This window comes from Neofelis nebulosa, chromosome 15 (assembly GCF_028018385.1).
Source record: "Neofelis nebulosa isolate mNeoNeb1 chromosome 15, mNeoNeb1.pri, whole genome shotgun sequence".
Taxonomy (NCBI): Eukaryota; Metazoa; Chordata; class Mammalia; order Carnivora; family Felidae; genus Neofelis; species Neofelis nebulosa.
In genome coordinates, this window is record NC_080796.1 from 68,952,863 (window position 1) to 68,970,101 (window position 17,239).

Consider the following 17,239-nt stretch of genomic DNA (forward strand, 5'->3'; position numbering starts at 1 on the left):
GCTCTGTCTCTCTCTGTCTCAAAAATAAATAAACGTTAAAAAAAAACAAAAAAATTAAAAAAAACAAAAAAACAAAAAACAAAAACCCTGCTCTCTCCTGCCACAGCCCTGGGCTCATCGGGAAGTCCTTGCCTCACCTCTTTCCTTTCCACGTGGCTCCATTTTAGCCTTCTCATTCTCGTTTCCACGTGCTCATATCACACTTTCTGGATCCTAATAACAGAATAATACACAATTTACAACATTGCCTCTAACATCTGACGTTTCTCTCAGAAGCAAAGCAACAGAGGAAGGCGGGCCGGGGTGACAAAACCGATTCATGGATACTGAATGTATTCACACTGGCCCGGGACCAAGCTAGCAGGAACAGGGTCACATAGTTCACAGAACCCCTCTGCAAAGTGCCCCCAGCCCTTTCTTTTACGTCCTTCCTTCGTTCTTCCTCCTCGTCTTCTGCTTAAACCCCATCTGTCTCCATTACAATCACCCTCCAAGGGTGAATTTCCAAAAATGACTTATCCTACTTCTACGTGAGCCTTTTCTCTGGCTCAGCCACTGGAGGACGGGCCATCGCCAAGGCAGCCGGGAGGGTGGCCCCAGCCTGAGCCTCTGCTCCACACGCCATCAAATCCTCCACTCCAAGGACACCTCAGTCTTGTGAGCTCGAGAAATAAACATTCTGCACATGCCTCCTCATAACTGTGCTTGTGTCTTCATAGACCTGACGGGCCCGGATCTGTCTGTGCTTCTAACGCCAGTATTTTGGACACGCTACTTTGAATGACATGTGATGCACTGCCACAAAATTGTTCATTTCCAGGGGCGCCTGGGTGGCTTAGTCGGTTAAGCGTCCCACTTCGGCTCAGGTCATGATCTCATGATTTGTGAGTTCCAGCCCCGCATCGGGCTCTGTGCTGACAGCTCAGAGCCTGGAGCCCGCTTCGGATTCTGTGTCTCCCTCTCTCTCTCTGACCCTCCCCTGCTTGTACTCTGTCTCTCTTTCTCTCTCAAAAGTAAATAAAAAACATTAAAAAAAAAAAAAAAAAAAAAAAGAAGGAGGAGGAGGAAGAGAAGGAGAAGAGCAGTTGAAATCCCTGGGCTTCGCAAGGCATATCAAGCTCCAGGAAGGCTTGTACCCAGTCATCTGAAGTCACTCATTCATACCCTGGTCTCAGCTGGGGATACACGTGCTCCCCAAAAGACATTCGGCAGTGTCCAGAGACAATTCTAGTTGTCGCAACCCAGGCAAGGGGTTTAAGAAACCCCAACCTATATACCGTTGCATTAAATCTTTGCAAAACCCTCTGAAGGGTAGGAAATCCGTGAGACGACTGCTTCTGTTTTACAGAAAAGAAAATCGAGCCTCATGATAAGCCAAGCGACTCTCTCCGTTCCAGAGTGTGACTGAGGCACAAAGGCCAGGATGCTGCTTTCCTGTCCTAACTTCTCTCTCAAAAAGAGGGTGGCGGGGGGGGTGGGGGGGGGGGTCGTGGCACCGTTGTCCAATGGCTTGTGTCCTCATTTTCACTTTGAAATACTTTCTCCCTATAAATAAAAATCTTAAACAATCAAATTAGAAAGAAATGGTGAAAAGGAAAACTGAGTACTTCAATTTTGAGGGAATATGACACTTTCTACTACATCCATTCATGTATTTAGAGATATATTGAGGAGAATGTCTTCTCCATTTAGCGCCCCCCCCATGAGGAAAAGGGGGCTTTCACCTTGATACCTGAACCCATCCAATGGGCAGGGGATCCATGCTTCACCTGTAGGCAGAGGCACCTGGAAACTCTGAGGTGGTTGCTCAGGGTCCCGAAGTTGTGGAGGCTGTTGAGAGGGACCCCAAAGGTCCCCACAACCCGCAGCGATTAGGTAAGTTGCTCCCAGTAACTCTGGAGCAGCAGGCCCCCTGAGGGTGAAAGCCCCAAAGGCAAGGCGAAGGGAGGAGAACTCGGAGGGCGTCGCCCCCACACCAAGAACCCCAGGACAGCAGAGGCTCAGTCCAACCAAACAGAAGTCAACGGTCCCACATCACCAGCAACAGCCACCAGCATAGCAAGAACTGCTGAAAAACAAAGGAAAGCCAGGGCACCTGGGTGGCTCAGTCGGTTGAGCGTCTGACTCTTGATTTCGGTTCAGGTCATGATCCCGGGGTCATTGGATCGAGCCCTGCCTCAGGCTCCACGCTGAGCATGGAGCTTGCTTGAGATTCTCCCTCTCCCCCACTCATGAGCTCTCTCTCTCTCTAAAATACATTTTTTTAAAAATTAAAAAACAGGGGCGCCTGGGTGGCGCAGTCGGTTGGGCGTCCGACTTCAGCCAGGTCACGATCTCGCGGTCCGTGAGTTCGAGCCCCGCGTCAGGCTCTGGGCTGATGGCTCGGAGCCTGGAGCCTGTTTCCGATTCTGTGTCTCCCTCTCTCTCTGCCCCTCCCCCGTTCATGCTCTGTCTCTTTCTGTCCCAAAAATAAATAAAAAACGTTGAAAAAAAAAAAAATTAAAAAAAAAAATAAATAAATAAAAATAAAAATTAAAAAACAAAGGGAAGCCAGGGATGTGTGAGCCAAGTCCTTCCCTCGCCCGACCCGACCTCAGCCCTGTGCAGGCATTGGGACACTGAGGGCAGAAGGAGGGAGACAGGGGAGGTCCAACCTCACACTTGTGCTGAGCCCAAGCTGCACTGGGGTGGGGAAGAAAGACTTTAAATCGGACGAGGACCCAAAGTGATAATATCTAATGTGGTCGAAGAATGTCTACCAGAGATGAAACTTGTAAACCAGAAGTGACCGGAAGTTGTCGGATCAGACTGAGGTCGGATTAAGCCAAGCTGGTAGTAGTTACCGGGAGAAGAGCCCCCCACCCCACCCCATCCCATGGTTACACGTCATCGAGCTGGGATTTCTCAGTCTACTTTACATGGAAGAGCATCGTGCTGAGAAACATTCAACAAGGAACACACGTGCTTATTACACAACCTCACCTCAGATGGGGCTGGGGATGTGGCTCACCTGAGACTTATAGGAGAAAATTTCCTTAATTAGATGTTGTATGAACTAGGCACCAGTCCTCCCATCGTCGTGCCCCTGCTGCGAACATGCTCTGGGTCCCAACAGCTGCATCACTTAGAAACTGTGGATGAGATTTAATGTAATCAGTTCAATTACTTTGAATTGCTCAAGTTTAATTCCCTTCGAGTTGCACCACGAAGCTGGGCCAGGAAGAAACCTTCCCAGGAAAAGGAAAACACGTGCAACTATACATACAAAGACTCCAAACACACTTAACACACGTTGCTTGGAATCAAACCCAATGTTAGCATGGGGCTTCTCAACTCAAAACTATTTGTAATAAAATATTATTCCAAAAGTGTGTGACAAGAGAAAATGTAGGCAAGCTATCGATAAAGATGTCTAATTCTGCAATTCACTGCTGGGAATTTTTTTTCATGTTTACTTAGTTTTGAGAGAGAGAGGAGGATGAGGAGGAGGGGCAGAGAGCAAGGAGGACAGAGGATCCGAAGAGAGCTCTGTGCTGACAGCAGCGAGCCCGATGTAGGGCTCGAACTCACGAACTGTGAGATCATGACCTGAGCCAAAGTTGGAAACTCAACCGGATGGGCCACCCAGGTGCCCCATTACTCGGAAATTTTGAACACTCTTGCTGAGGACTATTTGTGCATGTTGAGGCAAAAGAAATGAGACAACAGACAATATGTTCGAAAGCAAAGGATAAAAGCTAAGACTGCAGGAGGAGGTCTGACAGTGCTGGAGAAGCCACCGGAAGTGGGAAGTAGGCTCCTACATGGCCATCACTGGGGCCTCAGCCTATTCCCCCCTTCGGGCTAAGCCCTAGCAAATAGGATGGTATGAGCAGAACAATGAGCGATTCCAACAGTTATCTTAACATTATTACATAAAACGTTAGGTAGAATGTTGTAGAATATGTGCAAGCATTCATATTTGAAAGATAATTTCCCTAAAGACTTTTCCTTCATTTTCTTAGGCGGTACGCACTCACGCAAACACTCACACACAACACTCTTCTAACCTGGCCGTGAAAGCCAGGTGCCCCATGGTCTCAGGGCACCTGGGCTGGTTCACTACAAATGCTCCCACTAACATGGCAGCTCTCGGCATGTGGGTGGGAGGTGGCGGTGTTTCAGGGAGCTTCATCCTCAGTTTCAGATATGAGATGTGAACAGTCGACCTAATACGCGTTTCACATTCTAGCAAATTTGGTAAAAATTTTCAGCAGTGTCTTCATCCAGGTCCATCTGGAAGTGAAAGCAAAAATAGATATAATTTGGTCTTAAAATTAAAGGAAAACGAGATTAATAAAATTTGGATTAAAATGGGTGGTATTTAACATGTATAGGAAGGGTGGAAAGCTATAAATTGGAAAGAGACCAGCAAGTTGGGCTCCTCTAGGAATTACTGGCAAACTGAAGACATGTGATCTCATGGTCCCAACCCTGTCCCTTACCAGGTCAGCTGGGACCCTCATGAGCAGAAACGCTGACAGATCTGAGCTTTGCTGCCCGTAACGCCCTGGTTTGGGGGCAGAAGCTAACTACTGGTGCCATGACCCAAGAAGAGACAAGCCCCTATATTAAAAACACAACAGGGACCTCAATTCTGAACTCAAGACTCATTCATAATTATCTGAGCAACTAAAAGTATAAACTTTTTTCCTATTACAACTGATTCTCAACAGACATTCCTTCAGTATAGAAAATAAGCAATAATCGTTGGGGTACCTGGGTGGCTCAGTTGGTTCCATGTCTGACTCTTGATTTTGGCTCAGGTCATCATCTCACTCTTGGATCTCATGGTTTGTGAGTTTGAGCCCCATGTCGGGCTCTGGGGTGACAGGGAGGGACCTCCTTGGGATTCTCTCTCTCCCCCTCTCTCTGCCCCCCCTCCTCAAAACAAATAAATAAACATTAAAAAACAGAGAACAAGCAATAATTGTTCAGCCATGTCTACTATACTTTTGCCCCAGAGGCAGCCCTGCAGAGGCTGTAAATGATCCACACTCAGGAAATAATTCACACTCTCTGAAATCCGACTTAGAGTGATCAGAACCCCTAGGGTGAAGGGTTCTACAGCTCACCCCCACGTTACTGTTTAAACCTAAATATCACTAAAAAAAACAAAGAAACAAAGAAAAGAAGCCTATGTTTGATAAAATAGAAATAACCATCTTATTTATACTCATCCTGGAGCTTTTCATAGGATATTGGGGTTGGGAAAGGCTTTGGGCATGAAGCAGTTCAAGCTCAGTCCCAAGGCGTAAGATGACTTCTTCAAAACAAACAGAAAATGAAAATACTCGCCTTCAGTGACTCTGCCACCAATAACCTGGGTCTAGAGTTGTTCTAGAGTTTTGGCCTGGAGTCTGGTCTAGAGTCTAAAGAGTCTAGACTCCATGTACACCAATGACCTTCCCTCGTGAGGAAGATGGGAGGTCTGAGCACCTAACCTTGAGAACCAGGGGTTTAGTTATTAGACTGATATGATTCCCTAGAAGGCATTCCCAGAGATGTTGCTGAGTGCCAGAGGAAAAAAAAAAGAACTCTGGGCTAAAATAAGTTTGGGGGACCACGGGTTAAACAATAAAGACAAGCGTCTCTCTCCAAAGGGACCTAAGTCTCTAATGTGCTAACGTTATGATGAATGTCTGAGGGGAAATTATGTTCCCCTAAATGATACAATCATGAAATTTTTTGTGCATAAATCATCTTCGGGTGCTGTGGTAATTTGCTAGCCGCACTTTAGAAACATTGTCTTGGAACAAAAACTAGATTAGGAAAGGTTTTTTTTTTTTCCTCAGGTCAGTCTAAGAGTCAACCAAGAGCTTACAAATTCCAGATGACAGTAGCACGAATGACACTTTTTGTAGAGACTATTTTCCTTTCAGGTGTCCCTGCTTGCACGCACACACACACACACACACACACACACACACAAACGTGACAACGGCCTCACTCAAAAAATGTCTTCCGGCAAAATGACAAAAATGGTAAGAAGGCGAGGCAATGTTTGTGGCTGTTTCAGCCACTTTATATAGGTTACCTGTGTTGGGCAGTAATCTTTGCTTCATTTCACAGGTGAGAAATCTGAATTCTGGATCCTGCATAGGCAGTAAATACAGAACTGGGATCAAGCCTCTTTCTGCCCACATTCCATAACCTTGCTTACTTCCACCCAAAAGAACTGGGATCAAGCCTCTTTCTGCCCACATTCCATAACCTTGCTTACTTCCACCTCAACAACAATAATCGCTAACTCCAAGCACTGGGCAACCGGCACTGGTCTCGCGGAGTTTGCCATTGAGGAGAATGAACAGACCCAGAGACAAATTCAGTTAAGACTGGCGTTGTAGTCACTATTGGGCTCTGTTCTCTAACATCTAGTCTACCCCAAAGGGTCAAACAAAACCAATCGTGGTGACTCTATTCTGCCTGCCAGGAACTCTTTCAGCAAAGGGCATGTGACTCGATCCTTGCCAATCAGACATGAGGAGAAGTCAGCCAAGGGCTCTGGAACAGGTCTCCCCAGTCCCAAGAAAGCAACACGGAGAAAACAGTTGTGCTCGTCTTTTAGACGCTGTCGTACCTGCGCGTGATTCCCTGAACGGCTGCCATCATCCTGCTTGAGACTGAGGAGGAAGCCCAGGCAGTGGGGAGCAGAAGGCAGAGCTGGACAAGTGGGTGGGAGGCAGATCATAAAAGGCTTTATGTGTTGGGTGACCATATAATTTACCACCCAACCCGGAGCACTTCTGAGAGTGAGCTCGGGGATGCTACTCGTAAATATGTGCCTGTTAAGGCACAAAAGGGACAGATCTTCTCGCATCCGATGCCAAGGAGTGTGGGCTGTGCCTGGGTCTGGGCACTTCACAGCTTTTTAAGGAAAGGAAGGCAGCTTAGTTACACCTTTCTGGCCACAGTGGGGAGAAGAGGTTCATGGAACAGGCCAAGAATTGGGATGAGGCTAGAGGCATGGTCCATAGTAGAGAGGTGGAAGGACTGACCATGGGCATGTCATAGAGATGAGAAGGATGAAAAGTGTTTAGAAGGAAAATAACTAGGAGAGCCTGGAGGCTGAGTAGCTCTGAAGGAAGAAGATGGGATTCTGAGGATGGAATCCAGTTCCTGGCATGGACGTCTACATGAAAGATGGTGTCACTTCCCAGGACTGGGGCCACATGAAGGCCACAGTCCTCACCTCACCCCGGGGAAGGCCCCGGGGACCAAACTCTGAAGACTGGGGTAGGCTGAGCTCCCCTGGACCCGCTGAAGAGGCTTGTGTGTGAGATGGCATCTCGAAGGGATTCGTAGAAAGTAAATTAGGGGTGGGGGGAAATTGTTTGTTCTGACAAAGATTAAGAACGAGAGAAAAATTTGAGGGACAAGAATCAGTTAGTGGCTCATCTATCGGACTGTCAACAAGAAAAGACTGAGGGCAACATATTGTGACGTGCCTGAGGCCCAGGACACATCAAGGAGACAAACTCTCACTTCGTGCCTGGATTTTAGATCACATGCATGCTGTGACTCTGTTCAAATCATTCCCTTTCTCCCCCAGATCAATCTGTCTCTCCCTCATTTCCTCTCCTTGTTGTCTTATCAGTTTTAATACCACTAGGGGGCCCAATTTTTATTAAGCATTCCAATGCCCGGCCAAGGCAATATATGCAATGTGGTGTTACTGGCCGGGGGATAAAATGCTCACTGCCCTATTGCTTGGGAATTCATTAACTCATTCATTTAACAAATACCTCTACTGAACACCATTATGTGATAGGTCTGTCCTTTCATCACAGAGAACAGAAAACAAGGCATGATCAGTGCATGTCCAGCCAACTTCCATGCTGTTTGTTCATGCCTGTAATCTAATCCAATAAGGACATCTGATAGGCTGGTGTTTGTCCAGAAAACACACCGCTCTCTCTCCTCCCAATTTCCCTCCCAAATCGATGATCTTATGACGCACTCTACAAGAGCCACAGAGAAAAACATGAAGAGGCTAACTGAAGTTGGCCTTGAGTGTGACCACGATCAAATAATACACAGTTTCTGTAGGCCAACGATGAGTTTTCTCTTTTCCTATTACAGCTCATCTTGCAAAAAGACCCTTCGGAGCCTAAGAAGACCTTCCCTCTTTCTGTATTCTGTCGTCAGTGCCTTCAAAACCACAGCGTCTATCGCCAACTCTCATGGCTGGTGGTGCTCAAAGCGAGAGCGGCCTTAGGATGACTCAAAAATAGTTCACCTCTTAAGGGAAAACTCCTTTCAGTTAATGAGAGCTCTCCTATTTGGTCATTCATTCAATGTGTTTTCTATTGGATACTCTCTATAAAGTCCCCATCCCAGATGTTGGGGACACAGAAAACACCCATAAATAACCCTCCCTCTTGGAGCTTTTACTCTGGCAGAGACACCAAAGAGTAAGACAGTAATTATTCAATTAATGTTTTAATCACGATTATGATGAGTGCTAGGAAGGAGTACAGGGGCTAAGAAAGCCTGGAACAGGGGACCTGACCTCATCCGGAGAGATAAGGAAGGCTTCCCAGGGGGAAAGGAGACGTCACCAAGGTAAAAGGGGAGGTGAGTTTCTAGAAGGAAGATGAACCTGAGATAAGGGCCTAAGATGAGAAGAAGCATGGGGTTAGGGGGTCCCGAAGGAAGAGCAGTGTGGCTGGCGCTTGGAGAGAAAAAGCAGAGAAAGGTCTGGAAAAGTTGTAGAGGAGGCAGTTTTCAGTTAAACAATGTTCACGTAACTTACAGTTGACCCTCGAACCACACAGGTTTGAACTGCGTAGGTCCACCTATAAGGGGATTTCCTGCGATAAATAAGGTACAGTACTGTACATGGATTTTCTCTTCCTTATGATTTTCTTAACATTTCCGTTTCTCTAGCTTACTTTATTGTAGGAAGACAGCACGTAATACATATAACATACCAAATGTGTGTTAATCTACTGTTTATTTTATGGGTAGGGCTTCCGGCCAACAGTAGGCTATTAGTGGTTAGGTTTTGGGGGGAGTCTAAAGTTATATGTGGAATTTCAACTGCTTGAGGGGTCAATGCCCCAACCCCCATGTTGTTGCTCAAGGGTCAACAGTACTTTGGGGGGATTCATACCACTGCTTCGAAGGCCTGCGATAATGGTGAGTGGACCAGGAGACTCAGACTTTTGCTGGAATGGGCACAACCAGAAAAGAAATAGGAATGTGTAGGACTCATTCCTACCGAAGCCAAGGGAGGGAGTCTCTGGTGCCGTTCACCTAGTACCTGACAGTGAACAACCTTATAAGACCCTTATTCTTATATTTGTCATCTCTCTGGTGATTGCATGTACCTGGAAAATAAGCCAGAGGAAGGAAGTAGGACCAACTGATGAGCAGTGTCCTCGCAAGTTACTTCAGGGAAAAAAAGTCCCATCACGGCTGTCTCCTGCCCTCGGGCTTATGGAATATAACTTAGCACAGCCTGTGTCAACACAAGACACAAATCCCTAATCTCCTGGGACTTGAAAATGGGCTGGGAAGACATGGATCTAAACAGACCCCTCAACCATAACTAATTCAACATGTGTTACAGACATTGCTTGGCATAGAATTATTATTCTGCTAGTTTTCCGAGTAAAAATGGAGACCAGTCACATCCAAAAGGCAGGTTAGACAGATAATAAAGGGCTAAGCCTTATGCCTACTAGAGCACCTCATCCTTTCCAAATTACCAGAGGACAGCAAACTACATCCCTAACACAAGCTCAAACGCCGATGTGAGTATAGATATACATATGCACGAGCATGTACGTTTATACATATGGAAATAGGCACATAAATATTCATTGCCATATTTCATCTGACCCAGGATACCATATTTTGTGACATGAACCATTATTTTCTAGTAAGAAAGAAAAAAAATGCTGCCAATTAAACTGACATCCTGTTGACTGGGAGACCCATCACAATTTCCAAGAAGTTAAAACATGAAAATGTAAGTGTTAGAATTGAAGAAATGAGGTCTATCTGAGGGTGTATATTGGGTGCGTGGCACACACCTACTTTTTTTCATGTCTGTTAACCTGTCCACAACCAAACATCATGTTAGAACATAGTCTTGGGTGATTGTCTCCTGTTGCCCAAATCATAAGAGATCGGAAAAAGATCACATCGGCACATTTCGATTGTGCTGACATCCCTTTATTCCCACTGAAGTCCCACCGGATGCATGAAGCCTTTCCCGACGGATCGCCCTTCCCATCACTGCTGGAAGACCTGCTTTCTTGCTACGCGATCCCAAACTCGATATAGAAAGTCTGATTTCACCTCTCACCATTTCTGTTTCCAGCGGTGTTCCAGCATCAGGAATAAAGGTTCTTGCAAGTGTGTGTGTGTGTGTGTGTGTGTGTGTGTTGTGTGTACGAGGGGGAGGGATTACTGGGGACCACACTTTCTATCTATCCCAGGGAGTTTTAGCAAGTACATCTGTAAATACCCATGCTCTTGACTTGTTCTCCCCCCAGCGCTCTAAAATGCAAAGTGTGAACGCTCCCACTAGGTTGCTTTTTAGCGTTACTGGCTCTTTTCAAAAAGAGAAAGCCTCATAAGAAAATCGATGCAAGATTTGTCACTCGGACGACAAATCTCCCCTTCAGTAAATCCTTTACTTGGTTTGAATCCAGCCACCACTTATGTTTTTATTTGTTTTTGAGACAGAGAGAGACAGAGCATGAGCAGGGGAGGGGCAGAGAGAGAGGGAGACAGAATCTGAAGCAGGCTCCGGGCTCCGAGCTGTCAGCCCAGAGCCCGACGTGGGGCTCGAACTCACGGACCGTGAGATGATGACCTGAGCCGAAGTCGGACGCTTAACCGACTGTGCCACCCGGGCGCCCCTCCAGCCACCAGCTATGAAGTATTAGTTAGGAGTAGGCACTACCGAGGTAGTGGCAGAGATGCAAAGAGAAGAGTGACACTGCTCTTGGACCCCCTCCCCGGGCCAGATGAGGGCTGGAGGCTGCTCACAGAGAGGCTGTGGGGGGCAGACACCCCAACGTGCAAGCATAATGCCCTGTGATACAAGACACATATGTCACAATGCACGTGACCCAAGAAAAGTTTGGGCCATAATGGTAGCTGCTTCGGGGTGACGGTGCTGAAAAGGGTTCTGAGGCCCTAGAACTCACCCACCGATCTGTGCCACCGGAAGGCATGGCTGGGAAGGAATTCACAAACAGCACAGCTGAGCAAAGAATGACAGGTCACTCATTAACAACTTGCAACATTTTGGTCATTGGGCCAGGGTCACGGAGAGGCAACACGGTTACTATGCTAGCATGTTTCTTGCCAGTTTGTTTGTAAGCATCCTCAAAAAGGAGAAACATTACGACAACAATAAATATATAGGAAGGACAGCAGTCTCCAGAGTGTATTCACAGGGCATTCTCGCCACAAGATGCTCTCAAAAAGGGGATCTGCGATCTAATGCATTTGGGGTGCACCGCATCATGGGGTGGGGGGAGGGACGCCCTAACATGGGATTAGCATAACAAAGATCTTGGAGGTTTCGCGGTAAAGAATTCCCAAGGAAATTTCCCTTTTTTTGTTACTGTCTTCCTTCCTTCCTTCCTTCCTCCCTCGCTTCTTTCCTTCCTTCCTTCCTTCCTCCCTTCCTTCCTTCCTTCCTTCTTTCCTCCCTCCCTCCATCCTCTCCTCCTTCCTTCCTCCCTCCCTTCCTTCCTTCCTTCCTTCCTTTCTTCCTTCCCTCCTTCCTTCTTCCCACCCTCTCCCTCTCCTCTCTCCTCTCCTTCCTTTCTTTCTGCCCTACTTGCTTTTATTACCAGCCAGCATTTTGCAGCAGAGTAACATTCCTACAGGACACGCTGGGGAAATAGTTTCTCCGTTGATGTTCCCTCATCCCCACATTTATATGTTCCCCCGAGCCAAGCAACCAACATGAGGGAAGCAGGCCGTTCTCGTAAGTGCTAAGTGCTCGCGATGGTAAATGCTAAGAGGCTCGCGCCTCGCGTGGAACGCTAGTTTGGAAAATCCTGCGTGGGCGGGACTAGACTGTCAGACAAAACCCTACTGGGCAGGACCCACTGGAATGGGTAGGATAAAGGCAAAGTAAACTCTGAAAACTCTTAAAACTTTCAATTTACATAAATAGCCGCTATCTTCATTTCCCAGACCTGAAATGCGTCTTCTATGATCCACAGTGAATGCACTTTTATACTTAAAACATACTCCTGGGGCGCCTGGGTGGCGCAGTTGGTTAAGCGTCCGACTTCAGCCAGGTCACGATCTCGCGGTCCGTGAGTTCGAGCCCCGCGTCGGGCTCTGGGCTGATGGCTCGGAGCCTGGAGCCTGTTTCCGATTCTGTGTCTCCCTCTCTCTCTGCCCCTCCCCCGCTCATGCTCTGTCTCTCTCTGTCCCAAAAATAAATCAAAAACGTTGAAAAAATAAATAAATAAATAAATAAATAAATAAATAAATAAATAAAAATAAATAAAACATACTCCTTATTTGCCAACAGTATGATGGGCCCCAGCAGCAGCCGCATGAAAGGAAACAGGACTCCAAATGTGGACCCCTGCACCACGGGAATAAAGGCCCTGAGGGCAGGGGGGCAGGCACTGTGAGCATCTGGAGTCATCAGATACCCACTAAGTCATCAGTATCTGCAAGTTACCGCCCTAAGGAAACGTTCTCTTATCTTCTCGGCCTTTTGGCTAAGATCAAGTGTAGGAAACGTTCTCTTAATTTTCTGTGAAACAGAACATCAGGTTTGACCACCACGTACTGCGTGTCCACTCTGTGAAAGGAGGCTGCAGTTTGAAACAAAGGCTCTAATCCCCGGAATCTTCTAGTATAAAAACACTGGCAGCTCTCCGGTGCCTTTACCTAGGAAATGGCTGGGGGATGGGCCGTGTCCCCAGAAGGGGGAACTTCTGGCCCCAGAGAAGCCTCAAAGTGAGACGCTTAGCCAAGGTCCCCTCACTCCAGAAAATTCTGCCCCTATAATGAACAGCATAGCATTTTGTGTGCATAGCCACTTACTGTATTTCATATAAAGGCTTGATCTTCAGGGATACCCACAGCCAAATTGCTCTATTTTATCTAGTTTAATCGTGGGTGATTTATCTTCATTATTGATCATGTATCTTTGAAACTTATGTACTATTTGTCACCTTGGTTTCCATTCATTTTAAATCTAAATTTTGATCTGTTTTTCATAAGCACGATAATAATCCTGTTACATAATTACAGACCATATGATTATACATAATTACGTGATATGATTATAACTATCATATATAACCTTACCATAATTATTTTCAGTAACAAAGTATGCTAGTCCTCATCGTCTTAACCTTAATTCTTTTCCTCGAAGTGAGGAATAGAAAATGCTGACGTTCGTGAGCTAGCCCTTGTTTGGCTTCCGCCCCGAATAAAAGAAGTCCGAGGCCTTTCTTCTTCCCTAGTCAGCGGGACAGAAGTCTGTGATCCCTTAAAGCACAACCCCTATTGAGTTCCTTGGGTTGTTTTGTTTTTTTGTTTTTTGGGTTTTTTTTTTTGGCTTTCAGGCTATCACAATGTCCCCATCGGGGCAGAATTCATAAAGGAAATCTAGTTCCTTGTGTGGTTAAATGAGAATCCCCTAATATCCTCTGGGGAAGGTCAGGTAAATAGCCTTAGACTCACCATCACGGCCCTTGGCAACTCATTATTTATTTTTTACTTATTTATTTTAATAAACACTAATATAGCAGTAGCTGCTGTATGCCAGATACTGTTCTAAGCATTTTATAAATACTGACCCAGAACTTCCCCCCAAAAGAGTAATGAGCCCCACCTCAAGGAGCGCTCAGAAGAGCTGAGAGAGCTATGTTGCCATCTTATTTTTAGAACTTGCACTAAGTCCCTCGGCAAGGAAATCTCGGAACAAAAACTCAGAGTCCCCAACACATAAATCAATGTTAGAAAAAGAACGAGAGCAGAAAGTCACAGCCTCGCGGGCCCCTCCCTCTTATAATTTCATTGCACCCGCTGTTCTGACCCCTTCCAGAACTTTCTGGGAGCAAAAGTTTACCTGATGAACCCAGGGGGAACACCAAGAAGCAGTAGTTGGTGCTGGAACAATGGTTCCTGAAGTGTGATCCAGGAAACTCGGGCAGAGGGCCCACGAGGTCAAAACTATTTCCACAGCAATACATTACTGCCTTTCCACTCTTTTCTCTCACAAGTATATATAGACCCAAAGTTTCCAAAAGCTCCATGACGTGTGGCTCCACAACATTGCCCAGAAGCTGCTGGACCTCCGGCCACCTCTGCCGGTCCGCCCTGTGGGATGACGGGTGACTCACACACGACATGAAACAAAGGGAATGAGCGGACACGCTGAGCTCACCCAGAGCTGGCCTGCCCCCAGGCCGTGCAAATTCTCTTTCCTGTGCCCGTAAGGCAGGCTCTGCCGCCAGAGCGAAGGCTGACGACATGCATCCGTGCAGGGTGATCTCAGTTCACAGAGAAAGGACCAGCAAAATCTACTGGGAGCCTCAGGCCCAGTTTGCCGGAAATAAAGCCTATCCGGTAATCCCTGTGTGCACGTGCACACGTGGGAAGGGAAAGGGTAGCGGTGGGTTATTTACTGACCTTAGGTAAGTAGAGTCTCCTCTGTACCTTAGTCGCCCCCTCTGGAATATGGAGACATCCCAGGTGCCTCACAGGCTTGTGAGCTAATACAGATAGTCTGGTACAGCGCCAGAACAGATCACCGTTGCTTTATTACCATTCGTTAGATACATGAGAGGCCCCAGCGAGCTTCAGAGCGTGCAAGAATGAGCTCCCTGTCAGTGGAAGGCCACGAACCCCCATTGACTGCTCTAGAACGTTCCCTCATGCCACCTAGCAACACTCGGGTTCTACCTCGTCCTCCCGGCAATCTTGCTCAAGTGGCTGCAATGTGCTTTGTGAAACGATGGTGGTTATCTGGTGGTCAGTCTCATCATCAGGAATTAAATGGTAATAAAGAGACTCTTTTGCTGCGATTTCCACATCACCGAAACAGGCCTCCCCTGTGGGCTGAAGCCACACTCAGAAAGTCAGCGGAGTATATGGAAGAGCTGGAAGGTTCCTGGCCTATGCTGCGCTGCCTGTCCTCAGGACTGAAATGAGATTTCGAGGCACCGCAGGATGACGTCCAGATGAGCTGAGATGGATGGTCAGAGTGACAAAGGGCACACAAGAAACAAAACTTTTCTTTTAATGTTTATTTTTGAGAGAAAGAGACAGACAGAGTGCAAGCAGGGGAAGGGCAGGGAGAGATGGGGACACAGATCCGAAGCAGGCTCCAGGCTCTGAGCTGTCAGCACAGAGCCCAATGCAGGACTCGAACTCATGAACCTGACCCGAAGGCAGATGCTTAACCTACTAAGCCATCCAGGTGCCCCCAGAACTGGACCTTGAAAACCAGCTCACTTTTGGACATGTTATGGTGATACTGTGATTAATAATAAGAAATACACATTTGGTCTTCGTCCCCCATTCCTGGCACAGAGCTCCTAAAATCCTCGGAAATTTCCTAAGTGAAAGGCAAGAAGAAACAACAGACACCAGAATCCAAAAAGAGCTGTGGCTGTGGCTGTAGCTATAAGAGGGCACCTGCTGAGGCTGTGGCCTTCAGTGAAACATAGCCTCTTCCCAACTTTGGCTCAGCAGGGAGGGACCCAAGGAAGTAAACACTCCAATTCTCCTTTTCTCCCATCTTGCCATCTCACCTCCTCCTTCCAATGGCTAAAACCAACTGGAAGCCAGATGGCGGGGGGCTCTGGTAGATCGTTTATAATGACAGCAACTCTAGCCACACAGCAGCGTGGACCAAGGGGCCGGGTGGGTCTGGAGGTGTATACAAAGAACAAGGATGAAGAACTGCACCCCAGAGAACCCCAACATTTAGACGTCAAAGGGAAAAGGAACTTGCGAAGGAATCACTGGCAAGGTAGAAGGACCATCAGGAAGGAAAGCACCGAGTCCTGGAAGCTAAGTGAGAAAGGGTTTCGCTAAAGTAGAAGTGATCCACGGAGTCAAACGTTGCTGAAGGCTCCAGAAGATAGACTCCATGCCAAGAAGCAGTGAAGGTCATTGTTGAGGTGGTTAAGAGCTGTTTGGGTAGAGGGGTGAGAGTGAAAGTCTGAAGTGGATTTAAGAGAGGAAGGGAGGAGAGGCATTGAAGACAGACATTCAAGACAGGTCTTCTGAATGTTGCTACAAGAAGAGCAAAACACTGGAGTTGTAAGTTGCCTGGGTGAATGGAGTAAAGAGGTTTTGGTTTGACTGATTTTTGTAAAGAAGGAAAACGCTGACACATTGATTCATTCATTCCAAGTATTACTAATTGCCTATTCCAGCCTGAAAAAAAATCCAATTTTTGTAGTATCCCGAGACTTTGAATCCTATTAAAACATCCATGCCCAGGGGCGCCTGGGTGGCTCAGTCGGTTAAGCGTCTGACTTCAGCTCAGGTCATGATCTCACGGTCCGGGAGTTTGAGCCCCGCATCGGGCTCGATGCTAACAGCTCAGAGCCTGGAGCCTGCTTCGGATTCTGTGTCTTCCTCTCTCTCTGACCCTCCCCCGTTCATGCTCTGTCTCTCCCTATCTCAAAAATAAATAAACGTTAAAAAAAATTTTTTTTTAAATAAAATAAAACATCCATGCCCAGCAGCATTTCTCACCATAGAAATGTTCCTTTCATAATATGCAATACCCATTCCTCCCCCATTCACCCTATTCCACCTCCCCTCGTGTTTTGCCACCACGATTTTGTACTTCTAGGACAAAACGAGGCAGAAAAGTGAAGACTTTCACTCCAAGGATACATCTAGACTATAGAAGTTACCTTGAAAAGAGGCCAGAGAAAAATGCTTTCCTGTCCAGCGTAGGATCAAGCAGGATTCCAGCATTTAGTTGCGCATAGTGTAATCTCCAAGTTGTAAACGGAACACAAACGTGGTATCGTTAGCTGCAACTAGTAAGACAAGATTAGGCCCCTCCTCCCGAACAAGGGAAACGCACTATTCTTTTCCAAGGAAAAGAAGATAGAGGGCGTGGTGTCCAGTATCCCCAGGGTCAACTGTCTACCTTCTATGCAGATACATTTGCTCTATCTTGCGGAAGGGACCTCCCCTGAAGGGAAATTGCATATAGTGTGCTGCCCTGAGA

The 17,239-nt window shown here is 46.8% G+C and overlaps 1 long non-coding RNA gene across 6 annotated transcripts in view; it reads right to left on the reverse strand.

Moving 5' to 3' along the window:
- The window catches only part of LOC131496554 (uncharacterized), a 38,328-nt gene extending 21,259 nt beyond the window's left edge, over positions 1 to 17,069 (reverse strand). For 2 of the 6 annotated variants that reach the window (XR_009254545.1, XR_009254542.1), the window contains exons 1-4: positions 6,620 to 6,714; positions 4,050 to 4,275; positions 3,011 to 3,131; positions 138 to 213 (exon numbers count right to left, since the gene is read on the reverse strand). This is a non-coding gene — a long non-coding RNA (uncharacterized LOC131496554). Of the gene's footprint in view, positions 1 to 137; positions 214 to 3,010; positions 3,132 to 4,049; positions 4,276 to 6,619; positions 6,715 to 14,110; positions 14,552 to 16,916 lie in introns of those variants that run through there. The other 4 variants (XR_009254544.1, XR_009254547.1, XR_009254546.1 and 1 more) reach the window with 3 other exon arrangements.
- Between the last annotated feature and the right edge of the window lie 170 nt (positions 17,070 to 17,239).